The sequence below is a fragment of the Anser anser genome (genome assembly GCF_964211835.1).
Source record: "Anser anser genome assembly, chromosome: 3".
Classification (NCBI taxonomy): Eukaryota; Metazoa; Chordata; class Aves; order Anseriformes; family Anatidae; genus Anser; species Anser anser.
The window spans coordinates 74,707,182-74,734,864 of NC_139722.1; the positions used below are offsets into that span (position 1 = coordinate 74,707,182).

At 42.3% G+C, this 27,683-nt stretch overlaps 1 long non-coding RNA gene across 2 annotated transcripts in view; it reads left to right on the plus strand.

The window, feature by feature from the left end:
* The window catches only part of LOC310898103, a 241,419-nt gene that overhangs the window by 167,739 nt on the left and 45,997 nt on the right, over positions 1 to 27,683 (plus strand). For both annotated transcript variants that reach the window (XR_014582959.1, XR_014582960.1), the window contains 3 exons: positions 20,831 to 20,946; positions 22,330 to 22,479; positions 23,133 to 27,601. This is a non-coding gene — a long non-coding RNA (uncharacterized lncRNA). The remainder of the gene's footprint in view (positions 1 to 20,830; positions 20,947 to 22,329; positions 22,480 to 23,132; positions 27,602 to 27,683) is intronic.

Genomic DNA, 27,683 nt, shown 5'->3' on the forward strand with positions numbered 1-27,683 from the left:
AGGGCATAATTATGTGGCTCTGTTGCTGAGAATCACAAAATGGAGTTTGATGGACAGTGTTGGCAGTGGCTACGGTAAGCACAGCTTCCAGGGGAATGGCTGTGTTTGCAAGATGCAGGCCATAAATTTGGGTAAGATACTTGGATTGCCTGAGAATCACCACTTTCAGAAGGGTTCGTGGTCTGGGCTGAGGAGGTTCCTTTGCTACAGTGGATATCACTGGTGCTAATCACTATAGCTTTTTCTGAGCTGATATATGTGAGCCGTGTTCCACTGGAGAGAAGGAAACCATAATGATTTGCAACACCAGAAGATCTCACCTACAGTTTTCAGATGTTGGTTTGTTTTGTTTTTCTTTTCAAGGTGGTTACTGGTTGCAGATTGCATTTGGAGGATCTTTGTGGTTGATTTTATGGACTCTTGAAGACATTTGACAGTAACAGTGCTGAGTAATGGCTACATGGATTTCATGTTTTTAATCAGATGATTTTTTTCTTCTTCTTTTCTTCTTTTACACATTTGTTCTGCTAAAGAGTTGAGTTGAGATGTGCCTAGGAAATAATTTCTCTGGCAAGTTCTGATATATTTTTCTGATAAGTTATTTTAAATTTATTTTATGTTCTCCCAGCTGTTGCCTCTCTGTGATTTCTCTTCAGATCATAGCTTCAGAATATACTGCACGTTACAGAGTAACTGAGCGAGATGACTGAGCCAGTTTTAACCGAGTGGTAGTTTGAAATAGCACTGCTGTAGATATGTTTCTTCTGGCACCCAAGCCAGCTTAAAGCAGTTGGCTATCTCTACTTGACACTGCTGCCCGGAGTGGAGATACACACTTCCAACCCTTAGTCAATTAACAGAAAATATTGACAAACTCTCTCGTGCTTTAATATTTGTTTCCCAGAAGAAAATCCTTTCCTAAGTACATTACAGTGTAATTTCACTTGTAGCTGACTAAATACAAATATTGCTTGTACAGTCGTGTTTGCTGCCCAGCTCTCTTTCTGCAGAGCTCTACAGGCAAACTGCGTTCACAGGAGCATGTGGATGGCTGCTCCTTGCCCAGCCAAAGGGAAATCTTGGCCCTACTGAACTCTCTGATGAAACTCTCACTAATTATTTATGGGGCCAAAATATTTATTGTAGCAAACACTCTGGGTAAATTGACAGTGCCTCTTTTCTCTCCCAGAAAGAACTGGAGTTCTCAGCCAGACTGTCACTTGGAACATTGGTGCTAAGCAAATGACCTCTCTGTCACCTTCTCACTCTTACCCAATACATCTCATTTTTTCACTGGGTTGTTCTGAGCGTATGATATAATTATCAAAATTAAGAAAGGCTTTGTTTCTTTTTTTTTTCTATTCTTGGCAAATTATGTTTGTTTTCAGTTGTGTTGTTTGTTTGTTTGTTTTCCAAAAGAATATATATATAAAAAACAAAAACAAAACAGGAAAGCTTGAGGTGGTCTCTTAATTGCCAGAGCACGGATAACTTGTGATGAGTTCAAGTCCACTTAACTCCCTCTCAGACTGGTTCCATCTCACCTGTAAGCTCTATCTGCAGTCCAGCCGACTGACTTCCCAGGAGTCTTTTCCCTGCAGACACCTCACACATTAGCTCGTTCCCTAATTAGCCTGAATGTGCTCTCCCGGCTCCATTTGAGTTGTGTACCCATGCTTAGAAGCCACTGCTGGGATGAAATAGGCACTCGTCTTTGAGGCAGAGCTCTGGTGCAGTTGAAGTCAGGATGGACAGACAGCTTGCCTCCGCCTCGTTCCCCAAGGGTGTCTGCAGAGTCTCCTGAGGGATTGTGCTGTGGCACCAGGTGAGAAGGCAGAGCCCCACTGCTTCAGGAATGATCCCAAGGGCACCAGTCACATAACAGCTCCTATTCCTTCACTCTGCTTTCAGTAGCAGATGAATATTTGTGGCTTAAACCTCAGGACTACCTAGACATTCATATGGTCAGTGGTCACAGAAAGGACGTAGGTTATATGGATAGATCATCCTCTGGAGACTTGCAAATATATCTCCTTATTTCCATTTTTTTTAGAAAATGTAGGCATCATCTGGCATCCAAAACCTAAAATTTCCAAGGTAGTGCACTCCCTAAACAGGGCAGTCAAAGCAGGTGCACTGGGTTTCCCTCTTAGTAGGCTAACCAATGATCTACAAGGTAATGGAAAAAGCAAAATAAAAAGGGGGGAGGGAGAAAGGGAATGAAATCTTCCAGCAACAGAAACCACTTCATCTTTTGTCATTCTCAGATATTTGAAAGTGCCTCAAACTTTCTTTTGGTAATTGCTATGCAAACATTTTTGATGTCTGTGTAAAAACATCTGGATGCTTACAGTGGCATCTGGACATAAATATTAAAAGATCAACAAAAACTTGATGTGAATTAACCATGTGGATAACCATAAAAACCACAACCACAAAAAACCTGCTCTGAGTCTTTGGCTGGAAAAGTGGATGCCTCCTCCCTTGTTTTTAATGTGCTTATGAACTAACATTTAAAAAACAAGTGGTCTTGACTAATGGCTGTTTTTTCTTTCATTTTGACCACTCATAATCAGACTAGAAATTCCCTGGCCTGATTAAATCGGTAGGGAATGTCTCTCACTGCCTCTCTAGGCGCTCCACCATTTTTTTTTTGGTGTTATAGGTGGAATATTTGATTTTGGTTCTGAAGTGTATGCTCATAAGGCTCCTTTTCCTCCTGGACACAGCCTGGACTCCCACTGAATTTATACTGTGTGAATGCAGGGCCATGAGCTGAGGAACTTACAAACAATTGCTGTAGGCAGTCTCGTCCCTCAGTTATGAGAATTGTGGTTTTGGTGGACTCAGGTCTTGTTGTAGCATTCTCACTGGGGAGAAGAATTGTGAGGAAAGAAAAATGACTCTAAGGTCCTCCCACACAGGACATTTGAAGGAAAACAGTAGCCCTGCATCCAATTCTGACAATGTGAAAAAGCAAGCTAAAGTGTTAATTCCATGATTATTTTTCATTTTATAGAGTCTAGTCTCATGGCTATTGAGCCCCTCATGTCTGCAGTGATGCAGGTTGCTTTTTCCAAAAGTGGCAAGGACATGAAGACACCTAAATACCTTTGCTTTTTAATGAATCTGAGGTGCAGATAATCAAAGATTTTAGAAGCTGACAGGAGTCAAGCATGTAAATGGGTTAGATAACCCAGGTCTTTTTATCTTGATTTTCTCCTGGTAAAACCAGAAACAATAGCTTTTCCCCTTCAGAAGTGAATACATGAAAGACTGAGCAGCGTTAGAATAACAGTGATCCATTAAATTTTTCAGAGAGAACTGGAAAATTCACAGTTGAGTGGATACAGATCAGCTAAGCAATGCTGAATCTTCTAGGAGACATCTCTTGCTCTCATCTCATCTTGTTCTCATTCTTAATCCTTTCTTCCCGGTCTTTCAGTTTGGTTTGCTCTCTCGCTGCAGTGCTTCACTGCATGGCTTTCTTAGCCACGATCAGCTGCAAGTTGTATATATCCCACCACCCAAGCTAGACTGCTTATGGAATGGATTTGTTTTTGTCAGGGCATTTCTGTCTCTTCGTATGCTGAAGACATATGTATTTCACAGTGGAAATGGAAATGTTGTCACTGGTGGTTGCCCTCTGTGGTTGGTAACCCACTGGGAGGTTCTGGCTAGGCCCTACTTCAAGGTGAACAAATGGCTCTAAAAGACTCTCAAGAATGGAAACACACAGATGTTTATACTTGATTCCTGCCCTAATATTTGGTAAGGACTCTATAATTTAAATAAAAGGGCTCATTTTTCCCCAATTTAATGTCTTTTTAGCAGTGTGGGAGTTATAAACATTATAATAATTTTACCACTTTCATATTTAAAAATATGCCCTTTAAGCATTTACATTCAAGATTTGTTTTTCTTCAGATGTGTAAATAACGCATAGCAATTTGCATCTCATGCATAAATCTTTCTCCTGTTGAATGCAAATTAAAAAATAATAATAATCCAACCCCCAACCCCTTTCATTTGCCTTTTTTCCCACTTCCTCATATTTATGGCTAACTCTTCCAAGGATAATTTTTGGGGTTTATGTGTGTTTAAAAATTTTTCTTACTGAAGTTTTCTTCCACTGTGTAATAAGAAGCCTGAAGCTGATTAATAGTGTTTTCTTTTCCAGTCCTAATGAAAGTATTTCAGGTTTTATGCATCCCTGATGAACCTATGTTAAATAACGTGTGTGTGTGTGTGTGTTGCTCTTTCTCGGGATTTATCGCAAATTAATTTAGTTTCTGGGGACCTTTCCCTGTCTGCAGCAGGGGGGTTGGGACTAGATTATCTTCAAGGTCCCTTCCAACCCAAACCGGTCTATGATTCTATGATTCTGTACCGTGCAGGACAGTGTCAGCACTGGCTTAGTCTATTTCTACTTGCTGTTAAACCAGAAATGAGGCATTCGTCAGGATGAGCCAAGAAGGGCTGAACGGACATTTTGTGCTGCTGACTACCCCTTGTGAGTTTTGCTGGAGAAAAAGTGCTCTGGAAAGTTGCTGGAGCCCCGAATTCACAGGAAGCTCTTCTCCAACATGCACTTGCCATCTCATCTGGTTGCACCCTCTGGGTGGTTTTACTCCACAGATTTCCTCCACCGGCACTTTCTGTGCCTGTGGATCAGTACCGTGGGGCTCAGCCCACTAAAAATACCTTCTCCGGAGAGTCGGGCTGCCTTGGTAAAAATGTGACTGAAATACCTTGTTGAATCATCTCCCTCAGCTCAGATGGGCTCTGCTATTTCTGCAGAGCCCCTTCTGCCTGGCCAGGTGGGCGAGCAGCAGCCCTGCGGAAGGTGCGGGTGTCGCGAGCTGCCCGGCTCTCGGAGGCAGGTGCTGCGGCACCAGCAGCTCCAAGCGCCACTCCGGCAAGCGGTGGGTGAGCATTTCCTCTGCTGCCGCCTGGTCGCGGCGGTGCTAATTTTAACGTGGTGAGGAGAAGGAGGGATGTGATAGCAAGATGGTCCCAGCTGTTCATCCTAGGGAGGCGAGCGGCACTTTTATTCGGAGAGGGAAGGCAGGAACTCCAGTTTCACTGTGCAGGCTGGGGGAGTGGGGAGAAGAGAGTAAAACTTTTGCTAGATTCGTCTTTTGTCTTACAAAAGTGCTTCCAAAGACTCAGCCTCTCTCCCCCGCCCTGCGAGTTATATTTAGTTTTAAGCTCTCTTGGCTGCTGCATTGATAGCTCCTTACCATTTCCAGTGCAATTAATCAGAGCGGGGTTGATTGTGCTTTTGTCTGTGATTGTGTAAATCAGGATCCTTCTGTCTGAGATGGAGAGACCTGCGCTGCCCTGCGCCCAGCCCAGCCCTCCCAGCCTGCTGGGGGACCCACGGGGCTGGGGGCTCTGCCCAGCAGCACAGCCAGACTCACCCAGTTCAGGATGGGGAGCGACCGCCTTCTTAAAAACAGGTCGAAGGCAGTGCAGAGTAGTGCTTCTGCAAGGTGAATTGACAAGGGAGAGTAGTTCGGGGTACAAAAATTGTTCACAGTGAGAAACTGAGTCCCAAGGAGCTCCGTTGCTCCTAACGGCCTACAGACTGCTCCTACCCTCATTTACAGGATGGGCAGGAATGAAAATTTTGGGAGAAATCGTAACAGCTTTGGCCCTTGCCACGGGCCTGTCTGGGTCACCCTGAGGCAGCCATGCGCTCACTGAGATCAGTGTTTGTTTTGGGAGAGCAAGAGCACAGCAACAGCTGTGAGGGTGTGTGACACCTTTTGTGTATTTGGAGAGGTGAACTTAAAGAACAAACTGTATGGCAGGAGCTCCCAGCACAGCCAGGCTTCACTGGCTCTTCAGCAATTGCTCTTTTCCTGGGTACTTCACAGTCTGTGAATCGGCTCAGAAAATGTCTGCCCATCTAGAGTGAGGCATGCCTGGGAATCTCAAAGCTCTTTAAAAATCACATATTTAAACCTAGCACTCAGACTGGAGCAACTTCTTCACAGGTTTGTCGTCCAAGGTGTGGAAGGGTTAAAGTTATTTGCCCGGAGTGTTCAGATGCAGAGCTGAGCAGGGAACGGAGCCGAGGAGCTGCAGCTCTCAGTACGCCACTCCAAGCACTTGTCCGTAATCCCTCCTTTTCAGTTAGCAGCCGATGATAATTTATAACATTGCCTCTTAGAAAAGTGAGTGGAGTATTGCTCTCCAAAACAACCCCGGTCAGAAATCTCCCAGTACCAGCTAAAACTGCAGAAAATATTTCCGAGCGACAGACATAACTGTGCGCCTTTTTCTTCCACCTGCCTGAACACTTGGTCGTGTGGTTCTGTTCTGGTTTCGAACAGGATTGATTAGCTGCAACTCCAGTTCAGCTTGTGGAGTGTAACATTTGATTTTGCCGTGTCTTTGGTTACCAGATCATATCCTTAATACAGCCTTACTTGTCAAGCAACCACTCTGTAGGCAGAGATGAAAGCAGCCGGAGAGAACGCGTTTCCTTTGCTCGTGTAGGAGAAGATGACAGGTAACATGATCTTGACCTCTGAAAGTCAGGGATAGCTCTGAGGGTGGGTAACTTGAGCCAGGACTTCTGCCCATCGTGTAACAACTACACACGCGGGTGCTGCAGCACAGACAGGGCTTAACTCGGTGGAGGGGGCTCATTCTGTGCTTGTTTTCCCAGCTGGCACTACATTGCACTGGGTCCTAACCCCTATAAAGCTAGAGTGATGTTTGGAATTAAGTGGCTAATGATATCCTGTATTAGTTGTAATTTTAACTATTTTTTCTTTAATAGGAAAAAAACACAATTTTATTCCTAGTAGATTGTGTTGCTGAATTTTTGGGTGGAGAAGCAGCAGCTCCTGGAGTGAATTACATCTTCGAGTGATGTCACAGGGACCATCACTTCAGGGTTTTATTGCTCCCAAAGTAACACACTATCTGCCCTTTCCCAAGAATTAGTTTTGTACCATTGACAATCAGCTGAGAAGCCGAAAATATTATCTGCAGAATTTAGTAAACTAACATAAGTAGATGTGGCCATAAACTACACATTAGCATGTGTATTTACAGATGTTCATTCTAACCCAGATGCAGCTACCGTACCTCAGAGATCTTGGAAACGTAGTGCATAGGCTTTTTTGCCATGTTCCATGGAGACCTGAAGTCACACGATGCTGTAGTTTCCATCTTTTTTTTTCTTTTTTTTTTTTTTCCAGCAACTAAATTACATTATAAGGCACTAAACAGACGCTCAATATTTCCCTTATATAAATTTATCATGCGGCAATTACTGCAGTTAAACTCAGTGAAGGTATGTGATTGTAAATGGGAGGTGGCAATCAGTGTAATTAGAAAAGGAAAAGATGTGCCTGCAAAACAACCTCTGCATTACAATATTGCCCACACTATAAACACCCTACCACGTGGTGTGCCCCTTCTCAGTTACACAGTGTATGTCCTGTGTTGATTCAGGCTTGAATTACACAGTAAATCTTGTTTGTGAATTTATAGACTGTCCCTTTGAAGGCAGAATTGTGCCAGCCTATTTATTTAAAGTCCTTTTTTCACTGCAGCGGCATGCTTTTGAGATGTAATACCTTATGTGCACAATCCCTGAGTGACAGCAGCTCTGGACGCTCATGATACTTATAATACATTACATATTATCAATAAAATGTTGCAAGACATGTCATAGATCTTATTAACATAACTTTAAATTATGGGTACAAGTTTGACCTATCTGTTGATGGATTAGAAGCAAAGCATGGATTGTTAAACAGAAGTAAGAGGTTCAGGGCATCATTAAATAAACTGTTTCAAGTAAAATGTCTGCATTTTGCCATAAAAAGTCACAGCATACCTGAAAAGTTAGCCATCCCTGGGGCATGTTACAAAGTTTAAAGAAAACCAGAATTATATATTTTTTTAATTACATTTGCCACTGCCCTGATATTAATTATGATCCAAATTGTTGCCAGAGACCTTGGCTGCCCTAAAATAGTTTGCTCTGTGCATTTCCCCACCCCCCTGGCAAACTAGAAAATAACCTCTGAACTGCCAGGAGATCTAAACAGTAACCGAACCTTTGGACACCACTGAGGCACTGAGGCTTAGCTTGCCCGCCTGTACATCCCGTTTCTGTGCCGAGGTTCATTCTGTCAAGACTAGAAATTGCCGTGACAAGGAGGGTCTGAACTGAGGTTTAGAAGTGACTCCTCAGACATGCAGGAGCCTGTACTGGCAGCCTCAGTGGCAGAATTTGGGCGCTAGATCAGAAATGGATCTTTTACGGATTTTTGCAGGAACATCTAGGATATTTGTGCATGCCTAGGTACTTTCACTAGTTTTAATTTATGGATTTATTTATGTTTTTTATTGCAGTGTGTTTACCACATCTCTGTGTGGTAGGCACTGTTGTTCTCACTTTGGCAACAGCAAAGAATTTAAAGCAAGCCATTTAAGTGACTTGCCTGAAATTATGCAGAATAACAAGGATGGGGCCAAGGACATAGATGTCCTGTTTCCCAGCCCTCTGCTTTACCATGGAGATATTCCATTTCTTTTGATTGTCATTAGGAGTTGCTTTCTACAGGAAGACACATAAGGCTCTGTCCCCCATGCTTTAACTTTTAAAACATCAAATTTTGTTTGTAGGATGTAAACTCCTGATTTTGAGGACGCATGGGTTTTCCTTAGCCTAGTGGAGACGGGAGATGGAAGGCAAGACCCTGCTAAATGACTGCCTTTTTGCATTGTTTCTATAGTATAATTTCTGGTTCAAGTACAAAACCATGACTGAGAAACACCTCTTCCGTTGGCTTGGGAGGGAATGGGGAGAGACATTTAAGAGAAATGTGTCCAGCTGGTGAGTAAGCTGGCGTGCACTACGGACTCGTTAGTAATGTTTGTTCTATTGGAGTGGACAGTCTTTTGCTGTTGACGAAAAAGCTGCCTCAGCCCATTGCACATTAAATTAAGAGACCGCACACATGTACCGTAATCACCGCGCTCTCTCCCTGCGCACTGATCAGTAATAATTACCTTTTGGGTAGGGGGTGGAAGGAGATAACCTAAATACTTTCAGGTTAATTATTACTCTCCTGTGCTCAGAAATATGCCAGCATTTTAATAACAGCAACCTTTCTGTGCTGGAGGTCCTTTGAGACTTGAAATTGGCAACAACAAAAGAACATATATCTTTGGACAACAGCACTATAAGTCATTCTGCTGCTCTCTTGTTCCTTTTTTTTAATTTCTCCCAGAGTGATGTAAAAAGCTTTCTCCGATGAGTTTAAAAATGTTGGTTTTCATTCCTACCGTGTCGTACGCTGAATAAATACAGGCACAAATAAGAGCAGCTTTAGCCCTGCACTGGACTTCCCTGTCTCTTTCTGTTAACCTTAAAGTTCACTGTGCTGAAAACTAATAGTGCCTTGTTGTCAAGAAGCCAGAATAATGACATTTTGTGCCATTATTCTAATGTGTTTTTCACTGTGCATTTTCTTTAATTATTTGCATGAGTAATATCGTTATGCATTCATGCCAATACAATTCTGATAATTAATTTACATGATGGCAATTTCTTAATGATTTTGATGTCAAAGTTAATAGCAACAGCTGATAGTTGATCTGTTGGTGCTGACATAAATTTAACTTTTAATGTATTAATGCCAAAACCAACAGCAGCATCAAATTACGCTGGAGAAAAATAAACATCCACTGGGTAAAAACTTCAGTGGAAAAGTCTGGATTGTTACCCAAGGTTCAGATGTTTAAAATTGAACCGAGGCCCCTAGACATGTTACATGTCAGATTTTTTTGTTTTATTTTGTTTCATTTATTTATTTACATCACTAATATTACTGATGTCTGAGATGTAAGAGATCAAATTATGTGATATCATGTAATAGCTGGTGGTCTTTTGCCTCCAGCTTGGTGCATATATTCCATATTTTATAACGAAAAAATGCGTTAATTAGGCTTTATGTTTCTGGTTCTTTAAACATGAACTCCAAACTGCTCTGCAGTGGGGGAATCTGGGACTGGTGTCTGAGCTTGAACTTGTATCTCGGTTTGTGATTTCAGTTTGCACTGTGTGCTAATAAAACAAACGATGTGGAGACAAATAATTGTTAATATCATTAAAAAAAAGAAACAGACCAATGCATAATAAGGTTTGAAAAAACAGTAGTCTTAGTATATTTTATTATATGGAAGTGATGTATGAAGTGATAATTGTGTGTGATACTCTATGCATGTGCATATCTTTTTATATAGGCTTATGTTAAATATTACAAGACAACACAGCATGCAAGGACATTCTTCAGTCTTTGTCCAGGTGCTCTGAAGATGTCTTTAGAAGTTTACAGGCATTTTTATTTACCAGTTAAATATTTTAGTACACCTCACTATTGAAAAACTGTATGTGGAACAAATTACAATATCTATAAATTGGTGATGGTTGTTTCCCTTTATTTTTTTAATCAAAAGCAAAGCCTCATCCCATGACACAGTTGCTAACATAATATTTATTTCCACCCGCTTCAGCCAGTTAAACGTATAGATGAAATGTTAAAAATCATTACAACTAAAATTGATCCTGCAGTGTATTTCAACCCTTTTCCCCATTGTTTTTTTTTGTTTTGTTTTTTCACCAATGATAACCACTAAGGGAGTGCGCATTTCATTTTATATAGAGAGGAAGTAATTGTACAGCCTCAATTAGACCTTCCACCACTGGATTATAAAGAGCTGTTGGTGCAGATCCAGATCGTCTGCTTTTCAAAATGCACAACCTTTCCTTCTTCAGTTTCCACAAGTGGATTGTCTGTCTATGCCTGCTGAAAGAGGTATCTCTGTTTCTGATTCCTTTTAGTCTATTTTATCCTTGCTCTCAGAAATATCAGGGTGCATACATGTTTGAAGCCCATTCCCCAAAACTTGGACATTTTGCCATGCTCACCCCATGGAGATGACATTGCTCCGTTTGGAGATGGCCTTTGTGTAACAATTTCCAAAGTCCTGCTTGAGATGGCAAGAGGAGGTCAAGATAGGTGGATTGCTTTTTAAACAGCTGCTTAAAGCAATTTGCAATTAAAGACTAGCATTGGCCTTAATGCACAGCTGTCCCAAGGTATGTAAAGCATGCAGCTGCACAGAGGACCCTTGACAGAAGCCCTGCTTATTTCTGTTAGCACGTGGTGGTGCAGCTGCTGCTCCCCACTTCCTGCACCACTTGCTGCCTGCCTCTGCCCAGCCAGCGCCTGAAAGGCAATGCCTGGCACCTGGCACCAGGAAGGACCCTATGGCTTAGGTCCCTGGCAAGCTGGGAGAGGCAGCAGGCAGGGGCAGGTCTGGGAGCAGGAGGTGCCTCTGTTCGGAAGAAATTTTCTGGTGTAAGAGGCCTTCCAGTAATGAAAGCAGACAGTCTGCTGGGAGGGAGACATGAGCACATCTGAGTGGCTGTGTGGTGCTTGCATGTTTGCAAATAGAAGGAGGGTCTTTGCCTATGCCCGTGCTGTCTGTGAATGTACGCCATCCATACACCATGGGTCCTGTGCTGAAGTCCTCCATTCCTCCTCTGCCCTGCACTTCTGGAGAGTGTGCTGAGAAGTGATGGTCTGGCGTTTAATTTCTCAAAGGTATTTCTGGAGAGTTGCACTTTGAAAGAAGCCTGTGGGATAATGCAGACTTTGTTTATCCAGAATTTAAAGATAGCCTATGCAATGTACCATGGATTTAGGTGTCCAGCTCCAGCTGCCCTCTCTCAGGACATGTGCATCTCAGCACATCCAGATGTTCAGACATGAGCTAGGTCCACCTTAACCTTTTATTCTTAGAAGAGCATTGGTCTGAAGCAGATACTAGACATGCAAGTAAGGACAGTGAGAGAAGGCTGGAAAAGTATGTGATATATAGAGATGTTTTTGTTAAATAAGTTTTGTCAAAAGTGCTTACTCCCTGCACATTTGTTTGTGCTGAAGATCTGGAGATGCTTTCCACTACCAGAATAATTTAATTTCAGAGCCTTCATTTTTTGGGTGGAAAAAAGGAAAGAGAGATTTCTTTCTGTGCAAAACTACCCTGTATTAATTAAATATTATTTTAATACTATTATTCTAAATAATAGTATTTTATGTTATGAGACTTTGAGAAATGAGTGGAATACTAATTGATTGACCTTTTTCCTCTATCTTCAGAAGGCATATTTTCTTACTTCTCAAGCTTCTTTTGAAAACAGGTTAGTCTAGAACACTTGGTTTTAAGAACAGCTGCTCAACAAGGAGCAGCAGTGTAAATGTTGTCTTTATTACAGGTGAGTAGGAAATCTCTTAAAAGCATTTCTGAGTGGTGTTAGCTTTGTGGGTTGATTGTTGGAAGGTACAAGAAATATGACTGTGATTGTGGTTTGCACACTGAGTGACTCTCCCCCACAACCCAAATGGCTTTCTCCTGTGTGGCATTTCAGAGGACTCCTTTTTTTTGCCTCTGAGCATGTGAAATGCCTGGGCAGAAAATATTTTTTTTGATGCAGGGCTTGTCATGAATTGGACACAACATGTCTGAAATGTAGTGTAGGAGTTCGGAAGGGAGGCTTTGAAAATTCAGAGCTGTCTGATGACTGGGAGCATTACTAATGAAAATCTGTTTGAGCTTAATATTGAAACTAAATGCCCATAGAAGAGAATGACATTAATTTCTTCCCTCCCCAGAATTCATACTGAAGTTTCCATTGCCTTAAATCTGGCCTAACTAACTTAGCCTGTGAGTCAAACACTGCTCCCTATGCTTCACATAAACACCCACACCCAGCCAAAGGCATCTCATATTATCTTCCATTTCTTCAGTCTGCCAATTATTTGCTACACCCAGTTATAGTGGGCTATCTTAAATTAGCTCCCCAGTGACTCAAACATTTATTAACTGCTCAGGTGCCAGGAGTTTGACATGCACAAAGATCCAGGGCCTGGGTTGTTACAAGAGACATTGTTTAGGACACAGGCAGACTTTCTGCAGCCTGAAGCATGGCAGGGGCAGCAGGTTATCACCTGGGAAGTGGGATGCTGCTGGGATGTCCCTGTCACCCTGAGGTCTCGGGATGATTTGGCCAGGGAGCTACTGGCAGCTGCTCTGATATGGGCCTGTCACATAGATGATCTGGGGAGGATGAGGGAAAAACACATGCTCTAAAGTGATTGAGTCCCACTGAAGACAGAAGACCCTTGTCCATCTCCTTCTGGTCATGCCAGACTCCTGTTCACCTCCTGGGAGTGCTGGGTGCTGCTGGGGTTCTCCTCCTCCTGGGCCACCTTGGTTTTCACCACTCGTGCCCTGTCAGCTAGGACACTACCAGGAGAACAACTGAAGACCCTGAGGAGTGTTGAACACCCTCTGGCCATTACAGAGCCCTGTTCCCAACCCTAACCCTCTGGCATGGAAATGTGGAGTGCTCCGAGGGAGGTGGGATGCATCCTGTCAGCAGTGTCCGTCTGATATGCAGGAGTCATGGAGTTTGAGGGAGATGGGAGCAACAGTCCACTGCTCATTTTCTCTAATCTGTTGTGAGCTCAGAGGTGGGACTGTGGATATGATCCGACTGCTTTGGTCCTTAGCGCAGAAGCTGCTTTCTGCAAAGGCAGTAATTAGTCAGTAGGCAGCCTAGCTACTAAGTACAATGCTCATTGTTTCTCTCCTTGACAGCTAGCTCAGGCTGGTTATTAACACAAAGAAAAGCTTTCACTTTGAAAGTCTTATTGTTCCCTCCATCCTCTACCATTACATTTCCTCTGCAGAAACCAAACTGAACCACTTAATCTGTGGAACTGGGTTGTAGAGCCTAAGGTGCCATTTGATGCACAGGTCCAGAAACCTCAGATTGCATCAAGACCATAAGAAGCAAGGGGTGTGTTTTTGTCGAGATAGCCTCTCAGTTCCCATTGCATGCACTGCTGCACGTTGAGTTGTGAGGCAGTTTTGCAGGAGAAGTTCTACAGTGTGTTCTGTGGGAGCATTGTAACTATGGAAAACTTATTTCCTCTGGTATTTGTTGAATGAGGATCGATTGTGCTGACTTTGTTCAGGAGCCATTTGGATGTCTTCAGTCTGCAAAGAGATTTCACCGTAACTGGACAGTAACTAAGGCTCATTTATTCCACTGTCTTTGTCACCCAAGGGTCTGAGTCATACAGTTTACTCACTAATTGTACTGAGCAACATGTTTTTAATACAATGGGTATTTACAGTCTGTAGTACTGGAATACATAAAACCTTAAAAAAAATGCTATGTTTGACTCCTAAATCATATGATTTTAGAAGGAGTTGTGTATATTTTTGCATCCACTTTAGAATTACACACATACAGTATTTCCAATTGTTTACATATGTTAGAATCTCTTGCATTTAAATAGCTCATTATGCAAATATTTATGAAATACATGGATATTTATTTTTACTGTACCCTCTATTCAATCACTGAGCTGAGATTTAATGTCTAAACATTGTCTGCAGTGCCGCATGTGCAGTAATGAATTATGAGTAATTATGTACTATATACAATTACACAACAAGAATTACAGATTCAAAAAATATTAACATTGCAGAGCCAAGGACTAAGATTTACGGAACATCCAAGTTAAGGTACAATCTAAATTCAGTCCTCAGTTACATACATGTGCCTTATAAGATGGCCTTTATGGAGCAGATTCTGTTTGTCTCCCAAGAGCCTTCAGCCGCGATGGGTGCATGACTGTGCCGCTGGCCAAGGCCCCAGTCTCTGGCCAAGCCTTGGGATCAGACCAGGGCCAAATTCACAATGTTTCTCAGATGAGAACTCTTCCCCGGATTTGGTCACCTAAGCAACTGACCTGGCTTAGCGAGCATGTGTCTGATTTTCCCATCCCAATAGCAAGAGCTTGCAGCAAGAGAACACCCTGCATTAATTTACCTCTCAGTCCTGAGCTATGCACAGAGCAGGACTAATTTTGCATTTGAGACATTTGAAAGAGCACTGTGTTCTCATATAATCAAAGCCCGAGTCTGAAGTACATTTTGTTGAAAGGTTTTTGACCAGAATATCTTCCACCAGGAAATGCTGCTTTGTCAGAATTGAAATGTTTTGTAGGAACATTGTGTTTGTGATGATATTTTTGACAGAAAAAAATGTAAGCAATTCAGACTCTGAAGAAGGTAGTTCGCACTGCTGGTTGTTTCACTGTGGACCCGTGGTTTTCCTTTGGTTTCAGAGCATATATTATTTATTTTTACTATTCCGGTTTTAAATATTATCAAATCACCTGCAGAATCATCCTGAAATGTTTCAACCCTGTTAATTCTGACATCGTCCAACAGGATTATTGGAAGGTTTATTAGAAGAATGTTTTTTAAGGGCCCTTTTGCACACACAATGCTTTCCTATATTTTAAGAAAGCAAAATCCAGGAACTTAAATTCAGCACAATATATAATTACTGTGAGGGTGACACCCAATCTGAAAAAAAAAATAAAATAGTTCAAGTGGATAAAGTTTGCCTAAGTTCTAAACAGCCAAAATAAATTTACAGATTAGGTTGAGTGATCTCAATAATAAATGGCATTCTTGCTTCCATCTATTATATTGCAAACAATTTGTCCTTGGAAGTATTTTTTCCCTGAAAACAGTAACTGTATTTCATTTTCTAAATAATACCATTTATAGAGGACTTGTAAGACAAAGGGAGGGTAGCTGAAGCCAATTTTTTAGTGTTAGCTGAATCAGTGATGAATATAAAGAATTCAAGCAAAGATTTTTTTCTTAAGCTAATTTATGGCAATATGCATCCTGCTTTTTAATAAAAGCCAGACTAAAGACAAGAAGTGTTCTTAAACTGGGGACTGGTTGGACTACAGTAGTATCATTTGGATAAAGATTTCCCAGGCTGTTAAAATGAATCTGATCCTGAACCTTTTATTTCCAGTTCACAAAACACTTTATAACTTCCTGGGGTGCTTATGTTAATTCACTTGTAGATCAGCACATTCTGGCTATGGAAGAAGGTAAAGCAAATCAGTGATGAAGGAGATTCTCATGTAGACAGGCTCCAGGAAATATTGGGAATCTTATTAAAAAGAAAGGCTTCCATAATGTTTCCTACTAAATAACTAGTGTTTTGCGAGTGCCTGACATCCAGATAGGGAGGCACTGATTCATTACTCAGGTGCTGCCTCTGCAGACATTTGGGAACACGAGCTCTCACAGCAGGCGTGCTCAGAAGCGTAACTTGGGTAGGAAGAAATCCATTTCCATACAGGACACTGTAACAAGGGCTTGCTTGACTGTAGGCTTGACTGCTTTTTTTGTGAAATATTAATTGGCTGGATAGAAGAGATCACCCTGCATTTCCATAGACCCTTAATCTGTGGTGGCCACAACCCCTTCCAAGCTCTTTAACATTCACTTCCTTACTAACTGCTTGTTGTGGGTCTTAATAAGAGAAATCAGCTTTTGATCCTCCAAGGACTGAGCTTCTTGAACAACTTTCCTGCAGACGTAATGGGGGCAAGAAAGCCAGGAGGTATTATAAAGTGAATCCCCATGCATTTATGAAAGGGATTATAGACAAGCTTTCCCCGCAGTAGCAGCCAACTGTGGTTGGTGGTTCAGGAGTTTCCTGTGCTTACCACTCAAAAGGTCTAATGTCTTTTCAAAAGCTTCAGCTTCCTTTTGGCGGCCAGCACAAGCTAGTTGAGGCATGGGTTCTTGTCGCCAAGATGCAGGCCTGAGGGTCAGACATGCCAGGCTCCATTCAGGTGTCAGTGGGGTCCTGTGTCGTCGGCTGGATCTCTCACCTAGTCCTACCTCAGTCTCACAGTGTGGTCTTGGGAGACTCAATCAATGTCCACATCACATTTTCTCATCTAGAATAATGGCAGAAGTATTCCATAAAACATTGTTATGAAGGCAGTGACGGTAAACGGCTCTGAAATGCTTGAATAAAGTGCAGTCCATGTGTAAATCATTACTCCAATAAGCCTGCAACACAGAGTCCAGTGCTGGGAAAGTGAGGACCTAAGTACTTCTACAGCCTCAGCTTGCTCTGCTCTGAATGTAAGCACCTCTCTTTGTTTCTCTACCCCCTTCTCCCTTCACTGCCCCACACAAGCTCTGTTTCAGTTGAGAATCAGAATGCCTTTAAAACGAAAGAGAAAAAGGAATGCAAAAGAACAGAGACACCTGTGCATTTCACATGCGATTTCCACCCCCCATATAGCTACAAAAAAAATGTTATATTTACTTATATATAAATAAATACTTTTTTATCGCTGCAACTTGTAAATAAGAAATGAAGTCACAATCCTCGAAATTATAATGGTAGGCACACAAAGACACAGTTACTGGCACGGAATTCAATTAACAGATAGCAATCACCCTTGGGTGGCTGTGTGAGGTGGAAATATACAGGCATGCTAATAAGTAATATCTTAAAGCCAAGGCGTTTATCAGCCAGCAGCCAGACATGGGCATAAGTGTGGGCAGACAGCACTGCTCTGGGATATTTAATAAAACCTGCTCTCTTCATTTGAGGATTTGTGTTTAATCATTTGGTAACATTTTAGAAACATCCAGGCTGGGAAACTTCTCAAACGGAACTGCTTAGGTCAGAAAACGTAAAGAATTATTTACTGATACTAAAATAGCTGAAGGAACAGAGTGGATTCTAGGTAATATTAACAAAACTCTTTGTTGCCATCTTTCTGACCTTTTGAGTTTCTGGGGTATGCCTGCGACGTGAATCACAGCCTTATCTGGGGAAACATACAGAAGGCGTTCATTAATATTGGGAAAGTAAATGATTGAACTGCTATTTTAAATAAAATTTTAAACTTTTTTTTTCTTGGTTGAAAGCCTAAAGCTAAAATAGTTTCCTTCTAGGCTCCTTGAACTTTAATTTGCATTGCATTTTGGGCTTTCAGAGGCTTCAGGCAGGCCAAGATTTGTCATCCACTGAAAAATGTTCAATTTAAACTTTCTTGTCAGGGCTGTCTTTGTGCCACAGCAGTCGGGTGAATTTGCAGGACTGTTTTGCATGGCTAAATACTGCTGCTTGGAGGAAAGGGCAATCCAGAAGCAAAGATGTGGCTTTCTGTAAAGGAAGGCTGTTGAACTCTGCAAGATATTTGTTAGGATCTTCATGCAGAAGAAATGTAACACATGGTGTGAGTACATTCCTGAGTAGCTCTCTAGGGTTAAAGCATTCATCAAATTAAAGTGTCTTGAAGCGGGACAAATGGAGACCAGCCAGCCTGGTCATGGGGCATGCAGGAAGCAGCATGTGTGAGCCATTAGCGAAGAAGTCTGAAGGCTTTTGGCTAGGGAGAAGATAGTATTGCTTGATAGATATTCATTGCTTTTGGTTTTGCCTCTGCTCTGAGTAGGCAGACGTGCTTTATGTGGTCATATGCTCGGCTGCTGTAACAGGGCTAATAGCAGCAGAAAATCTGGTGTGCTTCTACTCCTGCCCTACCACATTAGCAGCCCCAGGAGCTGGAGGAACTTCCTTCAGAGCATGGTGCTTCAGGAACCCCTGGGTTGTCCCTCTGTTATTGGCGTGGCTGCCTACCACACTCAGGTTTGAACGTTTCTGATGGTCCATGCAGGCTACGGTGGTCACCAATAGCAAAACTGTAGCTAAAGTAATGGGGTGGTTGTCCAATTTGCACAATCTTAGTAATCTGATTTTGCCATGGGACTTGTAAAAGGCATGGGTGGGCTGAAACAAATGTTAAAGGTGGGCCGTGAGCATGCTAGAAGTACCCTCTAACAGGTACTCTCACTACCCCTTTTCTTTTGCCTGGGGATTCATGTGATCTACAAATCAGTGGCCAGAGCCTCCTCTGCCAACCATTTCCCAAAGTGCTGGCAGGCAGCCCAGCTTCGGCTGTGCTCAGGAAGTTGTAAAGTGGCTCTGAATAGCTGCTGTGAAGCTGTCCCTGCACTGCTCCTGTCACAAAGAGTTTTCAGTGCCCGCCTCGCTAATGGATGGGTCTCTCCTATACATAGCGCCGAACAATGTGGTGATACATTCAGGTTTTATTAGTGTGAGTTTAGAGTGGCCACATTATTCATAATGGCAATGCCGCAAGAGAATTGCGCAGTTCATCCCAAACGGGAGACGATAAATCCTGCAAGCCACGCAGCACCGGCGAATGGTGTGTTTTCACCACTTATTTTGCAGGAAAGCTATTTGTATTCCCTCTGTATGCAAACCCAAGCTGTCTTAATGTTGCAAGCCCAAACTGTGTTGGAGGAGGTAATAACAACAACAAAAATCGTATTGAGTACATTTTAGGAAACTCCGTCATAGCTCTGTGGTACTAAGGCTTGGTACCTGCTGCCTCGTTAGAGGGGAGCAATTACTGTGGCAGGGTGCTGAGGCAGGGTGCTGGGGGACCCCCTGGGTGCTGCTGGAAGTGCTCGGCCCTTGCCTGTCTGCATGTTACTGCAGTGCAGCCCTGCAGTTGCTTTGGGACTGAATATTGCTCTCCTTTGCTGTGAATCGTGCATGTGCGGGTCTTGTGTATGTATGGGACAAGGAGAGACTTTGTTTTCCTGCTTGCCGAGGTTCCTTTTATAGACAGCAGCTGCAACAGTGGGAAGTGTGTGAATTACACTCAGCGGAGCTACATTAGTAGACAGAGTGGAGGTAAGTTGGTCAAAAGTTCAAGACAATTGTAATTTACTGTAAGGATGACACATCAGCTGCCTGATATAAATCAGGCTTCACAGGCGTTGGGGAGCAGTTCAAGCTATACATCGGTTCGCTGCCGTGCTTTTCTAAGGAGCCTGTGATCAAGGAGCCAGCGTGGGTTCGCAGCGAGCACAAGCAGCTGCTCGGGAGGAGCGGGACTGAAGCAACTGCCTCACTTTGTGTGGGCACCAGGTGACTGCTGGAGAGATGAAGCCGGCTCCTCTGTGCTTCTGAACCTGCCCTAGTGACCCAGAAATGCAGGGCTACACAAGCTGTTACCAGCCTTTCCAGCTACTGACTCTTGCAAAACGCCTGTCTCTGCTCCAGCAGCCCCTGTAGGGCCTGAAAGCTGGACGGTGGCTGCTGCTTCCTCGCCACCCACAGCCTGAGCACTGCTGCTGTGCTACAGCACAGCACTTGTTAAAGGAAATATTCATTAGAAGAACTGTGTATATTCTAGTTGGTGAGTGTTACTGTGTGACTCAGAACCAAAGGCACAGGGAAATTACAGAGCGGCTGCTTGTGAGTCGTGCAGGAAGCGCTGTCTGAACTTGCAGACACCCCTCCCCTTTCTCTCCTTCATCCACACCCTTTCAGGTATGGACATTGAAATAATTAACCCTCGGCCGGGAGAGGGACCTCTGATTTCCCAAATCTTACAGCTGAAACAATCCCGCTGCACGCCAGCAGGTAGTTCACTTGCTGTTGGCATTAACACTGGAAGTGCTGACAGCAGCAGTGGAAGGTTAAACATGTTGGTAGAAAATCAATAGCATGATGCCCCCTTCTGCTCCCCTCAGCTTCCGAGGTGGAAAACGGCCCCTAGGTGCATGAAGGATATAAGTTAACATTTCTCCAGCTCAGAACACACGCATTTATGCAAGAGGCTTAAAGGATATCTTTTATGATCCTAGTGTAGTATTGCTCCTCTTCATTCAGTGTCTGGATGAGGATTCTGCAGCGTTGGTTATTATGTCAGGCATGTGTTTTAAAACGTTAAGTACCTTGATTGTCTCTCACATAGCTAGTGCTGTCAGCAGTTTGCACAGTGCTTTTATGTGTCTTTTTTTTTTTTTTTCCTCCCTGCGATACCTGTGTTCGGTGTAGAACTGATTCTGTTTCTGAAGCAATTCATTAAACATCTCCAGTGCTCCACTTCCGTGAAGAGGTCAATTTGTTCCTTCTGCCTAGTGATGCAAAACTCTGGGCTTCAGTTGGTAAAGGCAAGTATTAGATGCATTTCTTGCGGTTTAACTTACGCTTTCCTTCAACCTATCTTCTCTTGCAATCCCCTCCTTTAACACACGCATTTATTATTCATGAAATGTGGAGAGTGATGCTGCCGTATCAGTCTAGGACAGGTGCGGTTCGGTAGTCTGGCACGCATACAGCTATCTGCTTGCTCTCTTCTGGAGGAGACATTTTTCACAGGGCAGAAATAAGCTGTTTCTTTCTCCTAGACTCCTTTGTTTTTCTTACAAGGTACCAGTGTTGTGGTGGGTCTTTACATGCCCGTATGATGAGTTTCCTGGAGCACAACCAACACAAAGGTGATTCCTAACGAGGCTCATGCACAGGCTGCTGGATAGCCACAGTGTCCTCTCTGAGGTGGCCTCTCTGGTAATTAAAAGCAGGACTCTGGAAAGAAGCCCTGTCCACAAAACCATTTTGATTAGGTTCTTACCTTGCATCATAGTTTCAAGTGTGGATGCATCCATAAATCTTTAGGTATGTAGTACTCTCTGTATGCTATACAATAGTTGCAATAGTTCTTATTGCTTTCTTTACCCACCCCCCTTTTTTCTTTTTTTAATCTAGATATTTCTAATATGGAAATTGATCTGGATCACATCTGCACATGCTAGGCTGGTTGGATGTGGACCAAACGTAAACTTTGCCTTGATCTTGTGGGGGTCCTAGATAATTTTTTTTTTTTTATTTTATTTTTCAATTTTTCCACATAATTCTTACCATTGTTTTGGGGACTACTTTAGTTTTCCCATTGTAGCTAGGAATACAGATCATGGTGTTTGCCTAGCCCACCAGTTCTGGAGGGAGCACACTGCTTCCTGCTGGAATAAAAACTGGTAGAGCTTCATAAAGTTATCCAGATGCTCTTGGTCAATATTAAATGAGTAGACTGGGGACCTGTCTGTTCTGGGGACCTGAACAGATCCTGAAATAACTGGGACTATTAGAATATCAGGTGTATTAATTAAACTATCATCTCAAGGAGTTGATATTTCCTCTGAACAGTGATTTATTTATTTTTTAATTGAACTGTAGTATTGTTTGTTTCAGTAGTTACAGGTTTTTCTGAAAGGGTTTTTATTTAATATAAGTGAAGAAACATAATTTTCTGGGGCTATATTTTTCATGTGTTATAGCTTCTGTTTGGAAAATCTTCTCCCCCCCTCCCCCCCCTTTTTTTTTAGATCAAGTCAGTCTGAATTTAAGAAAAAAAAAATGATTGCAAAGAGTACCTAGAAAACATAAATCATTGGGGGCTTCAGGGATAACAGAATCTCAGGGCTAGTAGCTTGTGAAAACTTTGCAGTTACTTACCTCCTGATGCAATGGTATTTTCTTTTTTTCTGCTATCATAGAAAAGATCTGCAGAAGTATGTACTTGGATCACTGAAAATGTGCAGTTCTCAAGGATGCTGACCAACTCATTATTCTTTGTTCTGATCCAGCTGAAATATTTTCAGCCTATGGTTCATTTCCAAACAAACAAAACCAAAAAAGCCTGAACAGTAAGTGATGCCTCACATTTCCTGTTGAAAAAGATTTCAAAAGCTCATAAAATGTCTCCAGCCCATACAATATATCACGTCATATTAATTTATAGTAGTCAATGAACAGTCGGAAACGGTGGAGGAGAGAGATGGAGAGCCTATAATATTCAGCTTTATTCAGAACTGTATATCAGTGTGTTTTTTTTTCTTTACACACAGATCAGCCACAGCATCTCTTCTTCCTTGCTTCAGAAAAAATAAAAAGAAAGGAAGTAAGAAAGAAGGAAAGAAGGAAAGAAAGAAAATCCACATATTTGTATTATTTTATGTTCTCCAAGTAGCAAGTTCCCTCTGCCAACTATCTGTGGGTGTGCAGCCCTTCCTCGGGAACATGCTGTATCTTCTGAGTTCCTGTGTTTGCGATATCACAGTGCTTTTGCTCTGCAGAGCCATGAATGGGGCCATTATGAGGGACCGTTAGATGATTAAGATTCTGAGAGGGGTAGGCTGCTAAAAGCGTGTTTAGTGAGGAAATTACAAGGCCAATAAAATAAAATGTCTTTGCAAGTTCCGACTGTATTCTTTTTGCTGTGGATCTAATTTTTCAAGGTCTGTCTGGATCACATTGAGGTTTTCTTTCATGCCCTTTTTTTTTTTTCTCTCCACAACAGGAGTTGAGTCTAGAGTCTAAGTCCAAGTTAATGAAGCTGCCTCAAAGTCAAGGAGGGAGAGAATAAACCACAGCTCTGAGGCACAGACCACTGGAGATTCCTCTTTCAAAACCTGCCTGTGCCGCTCACTGGAGTTATTCGATTTGGGAACAAGATAAGAATTCACAACATCTGATTTGTAGAAATAACCCAGAGGAGGGAAAAACAGCCAGAAATACTAATTTGAGATATCATTTTCATCTGTCAGTTTCCTAATAGTCTTTCTGAGCACTAATAGCATTAACCAAATATAAGGCTCAGACTTCGGGGAGGTTGTGCACTGACTGACAAATGCATTTCCAAATAGCCCACAGTTCAGCAGTTCTTATTCTGTCAATACTCCATGACCAGGGAAGGTTTGGAGCATAATTCTCTCCCAGTTATTCATCTTCTCTCTTTCTCTTTTTCTTCCCCTTGAGTAAGAAATACACCTGGCAATTCATTGCTGATTTCCCAGGAGTGTTATTCATGCCAGTTTATTTATGTATTTATTATTCAAGTGCAAACTTACGAAGTTCTTTGTGGTAATCTGCAAATCAAACTGATGGAGGCAGAAGGCTGGCCTTTAAAGCAAGTGCTGTAGAGGCAAAGGCAGGCATTGTGGCTGCCGATGCACTGCGGCACGGGATTGTGAGGAGCAATTCATCCTGCCTGAGGCCCAGGCCCAGGCCCTGGCTACAGTTGGTAGACACGGGTAGTCACCATGCTTAAATTAAGCAAGCTCTCTGCTATAAGTGCTTAATTTTGGCAAAGCAACAGCTTCTGCTGTTGACTGCACAGGTGTCATCTTCATTCTTGAGTGTTGGTAACATATCGTTTGCAAGAAATGGGTATATATTTATGCCTAACTCCTTCACACACTCAGAATTTGGGCTTCAAATTTACAACGATTAAAGTCAAGGTGCAGTGCGCAAGAGCAGAGCCTTTGTGCCATTTATCCACTGCTTGTTTGGGGTGATGGTGCAGCCAGGAATTTTGGTGCAGCCCTTGATGGTGACCCCCTACAACTGAGGAGGACAACCCAAGGAAGGTTTGTGGGGTGGGTTTCTGTCCTGCGGGTAATGGCGTGGGGGGAGATGTCTGTTCCTCAGGCTGGACACATGACGAGTGTTGCCTCCAGTGACTGTATTCATGCTCTTTCTCCAAAACAAAAGATACTGCTCCACCTTCAAAGGTTTGGAGACACGTATCATCTGGTCCAGCTTAACTGCAGCACAGTTACACGACGTTTTGTTGGTAGGGCTGTCCAGCCTGCCTGTGGCTTTATGGCTAACTCTTCCACACACTCGAAATTTAAACTTCAAGTTTTGTGTGGATTAAAGTTATTTATTAGGGTTGTGTTTTCATATTTTTCTCAGGAATTTGTTCTGCCTGCCTTCACAAGGACTTAATTGCCTTCAATAGGCTATTAAGTACAACTGTATCCTAGCATGTTAGTATCATAATTTATTATGTTAAATTGTCAGAACTACAACTAGGAGAAATCTATACTGAAGTTGTTAAGAAAAGGGCAAATTCAGCTTGGAATGTGGTCAACTGCAAAATAAAAAGCATTTCTTATATAGCACTTGTTTCTAAGCTCCTTTCTTCCTATTCCTGACTTTTTCTCCACTATTTCTGATAATTTAGACACAATCTTGTTACACAGTCCTTTGTTAATGTTTGAAAAACCTACACAAACGAGGTTCATTGATTACACAGAGGAAGAAGTAAAAATCCCATCAAATGCTTAAAGAAAGTGAATCAAACGTATTGTCATTTTTCTTTATTGACTTAGTATCGTTCCCTTTCACAATGAAGGATAAAAATGTGAGTTTGAAATTGTTGTGTCCCTTTACATGGTATATTGGTTTTCATGTGGTAGGAATCTCAGGGGGAATATAGTGATTTATGCTGGCAGAAGTTCTAGTTGCTTATTTGAATGCCATCCTGTGATGGTACCTTAGTAGAGACATAATGTTTCTATGTTTTTCATGTGACTGTGTGTCATTTGCAAAGCTCAAATGTCATTGCCGCTTAGGGAAAGGTTACTGGTGAGAAATGTTTGAACTTTAAATGGATTCTTAATTTTGAATAGGATCCTTTTTATTTATTTATTTATATTTTATTTTGGGTTGAGCAACAAATTTAGATTCAAACACCTCCAAAACTTGAGAGGATTCAAATTTGGATCTAAACCAAAAGGTATGACTCAAATCTATGTCTAATATAAGGATAATTCAGTGTGTAAAGAGTGCGTGCACACACACACACATATGTTGATACAAATGTATTTTTTCTCACTTCAGGATGGTATTGAAAGTAGTGACTTATTCCACTTTCACCAGAATTTCATCAGAGTTGAGTACTTCTCATAAAAAAGAATTGAAGGAAAGAAGTTTAAAAATAATTTCTTGAGTAGCTAAAGAAGTTACTGATGGAAAAAATCAAAGTAATCAACTGATTTTTTGGGGGGGGAAATATGTTTCATTTACTAGAAGATTTTTAATTGTCCATTAGTCCCTTACCATTGTTCTGTATGGATTTCAGGACAAGATTTTGATTTGAAAAGGGATGTAATAAAAAGGAGAACCCTTCTTATGTGGCTACTGCAATGTAAATCATTTAAATGTTGGAAGCGTGAAGCTGTGATTGGAAGGGGAAGGATGTTGAGTGGGCTGTATGGCAAAGCAGGGAATCAAAATGTGGAAGTGAAGTAGACATAGAATCATTCTGGTTCTTTTGGAGAAAATCACTGTCTGATTTTTGGTTTTGCAGTAACAAAGACTGGGTGGCCTGGATGCGAATCCTGTCTTACCGGCAAATCCAGTGTTCAGGATTGTTTGCATAACCAATTCCAGCTTTGGCTCACTTCTGTTCTGAATAAGCACTTAAGCAGTTTGGGTATTTTTCAGTTCCCTGTGGGCTGGCAGAGGAAAGATATGCAACATAGAGAGAGGACTGAGCGACGTGATCTGTTTAACTTCTGTTAGTCTATATGTTACCCTAAAGGTGGTAAAGTGAAGCCAGCCTCATTCCCATTGCTGACCAGCGTGCCAGGCAGAACACCTTTGGAGTACTCCTTTCACGGGGAGAAAATGTTCAGTGCTTCAAGCACCCAACCCTTCCGCTGCCGCCTTTACCCTTCCAAAATATCTGCAGAAGTTTTGAGTAGCTTAGAAACAGATTAGAGCTGTCACCTGAAAACTGAGAGCACTCCGAACCTAGTGTGGGTTCCAGCTTGAGGGGGCCTGTAGCTGATACAGGAGGGACTGCGGTGGCAGCCAAGCATTTCAAACCTCCCCAGACCCTCTGCTATACTCTGCGAGTGGGTGCTAATGCTCTGCTGCACCTCAGAATCTCCCTACAAAAGTCCCCAAATGTATAGTTAGCGCCCAAAATCACTCCAGCTAGTGCATCTGACTTTCATCAGCAGGTTTGTGGCCATGATTTATTTATTTTTCTTCCATCTGGATGTGATTTTAGAGCATGACAGAAGCCTGAAATGGAGACAAACAACCTTCAGATTCATTTTCTCTCACACTCATGGACACGTGAAAGCTTATATAAAAAAAATAATTGACCACAGTGGAAAGGTACAGTGTTTATCCTTTTAAAAAGGCAGATATTTGGTTAATGCTAGCACTTCAGAGGCCCAGACAAGGTTGCATCCCCCCGATGAAAGTAGCCTGCAAGCACAAGGTATGAGATGGCTCCTGCCCCCAGGAATTTGCCTTCTCCACACTTAACCTGCATGAAAGGAGGGTATTGTGGCTGCAGAATGCACAGGGCTGACCAGAAAGCTGGGAGTAGACCCCGGATCTCCATCCTGATACCCTGCATGGTGAGCTGCGCTCTGGTTGCTTACTTCCTTACTGCAGCAGCACATCAATTGGATACACGGGTAGGGATTAGGTCCCCACTGCACCTAATGCTTCCTGAGCACAGAGGAGGAAGCAAACCCAGCCATGAAAAGCTCGGCAGTTGCAGCTGCTTAATTGATGGGGTTATTTTAAATCCAGTCAGTTAAATTGCCACGGACACCCTTTATTATAGCCTAGACAATTTTATTTCAAGTTGGCTTTAATCAATTAGGAATTGATTTTAGCTAAGTCGGCATAAGAACATCTGATCTGGTTTAACAAAATTGGTTTTAGAGAATTGAAATGGGTGTAAATTCAGTATGGGCCTAAGGAAGATTTTCTCCCTTCGCCTGCTAATGATGAGGTAGAGAAGAACTCAGTAAAACAGCAAGCGAGGTGCAAGCATGGGGCTGGCTGACTGCCCTGCCCAGGCTGCAGCTCCCCCAGCCACCGAGGCGGCAGCACGGCATGGTCTTGCTCCATGTGTTTTTAATGACCTTGTTTTCCACTAGGCCGTTGTTTTAAAGAGGTCCCCAAAGATGGCTGAGTTGGCAGGAGGTGGAGAGCAAGAAGGAGCTCTGCTTTTTGGTGGGGTACTATCTTGTTAAAATGGGAATGCCCTGGGAACTGAGCGTTATCATTAAAGGGGTTTTAGATGTGGCCCATCTCT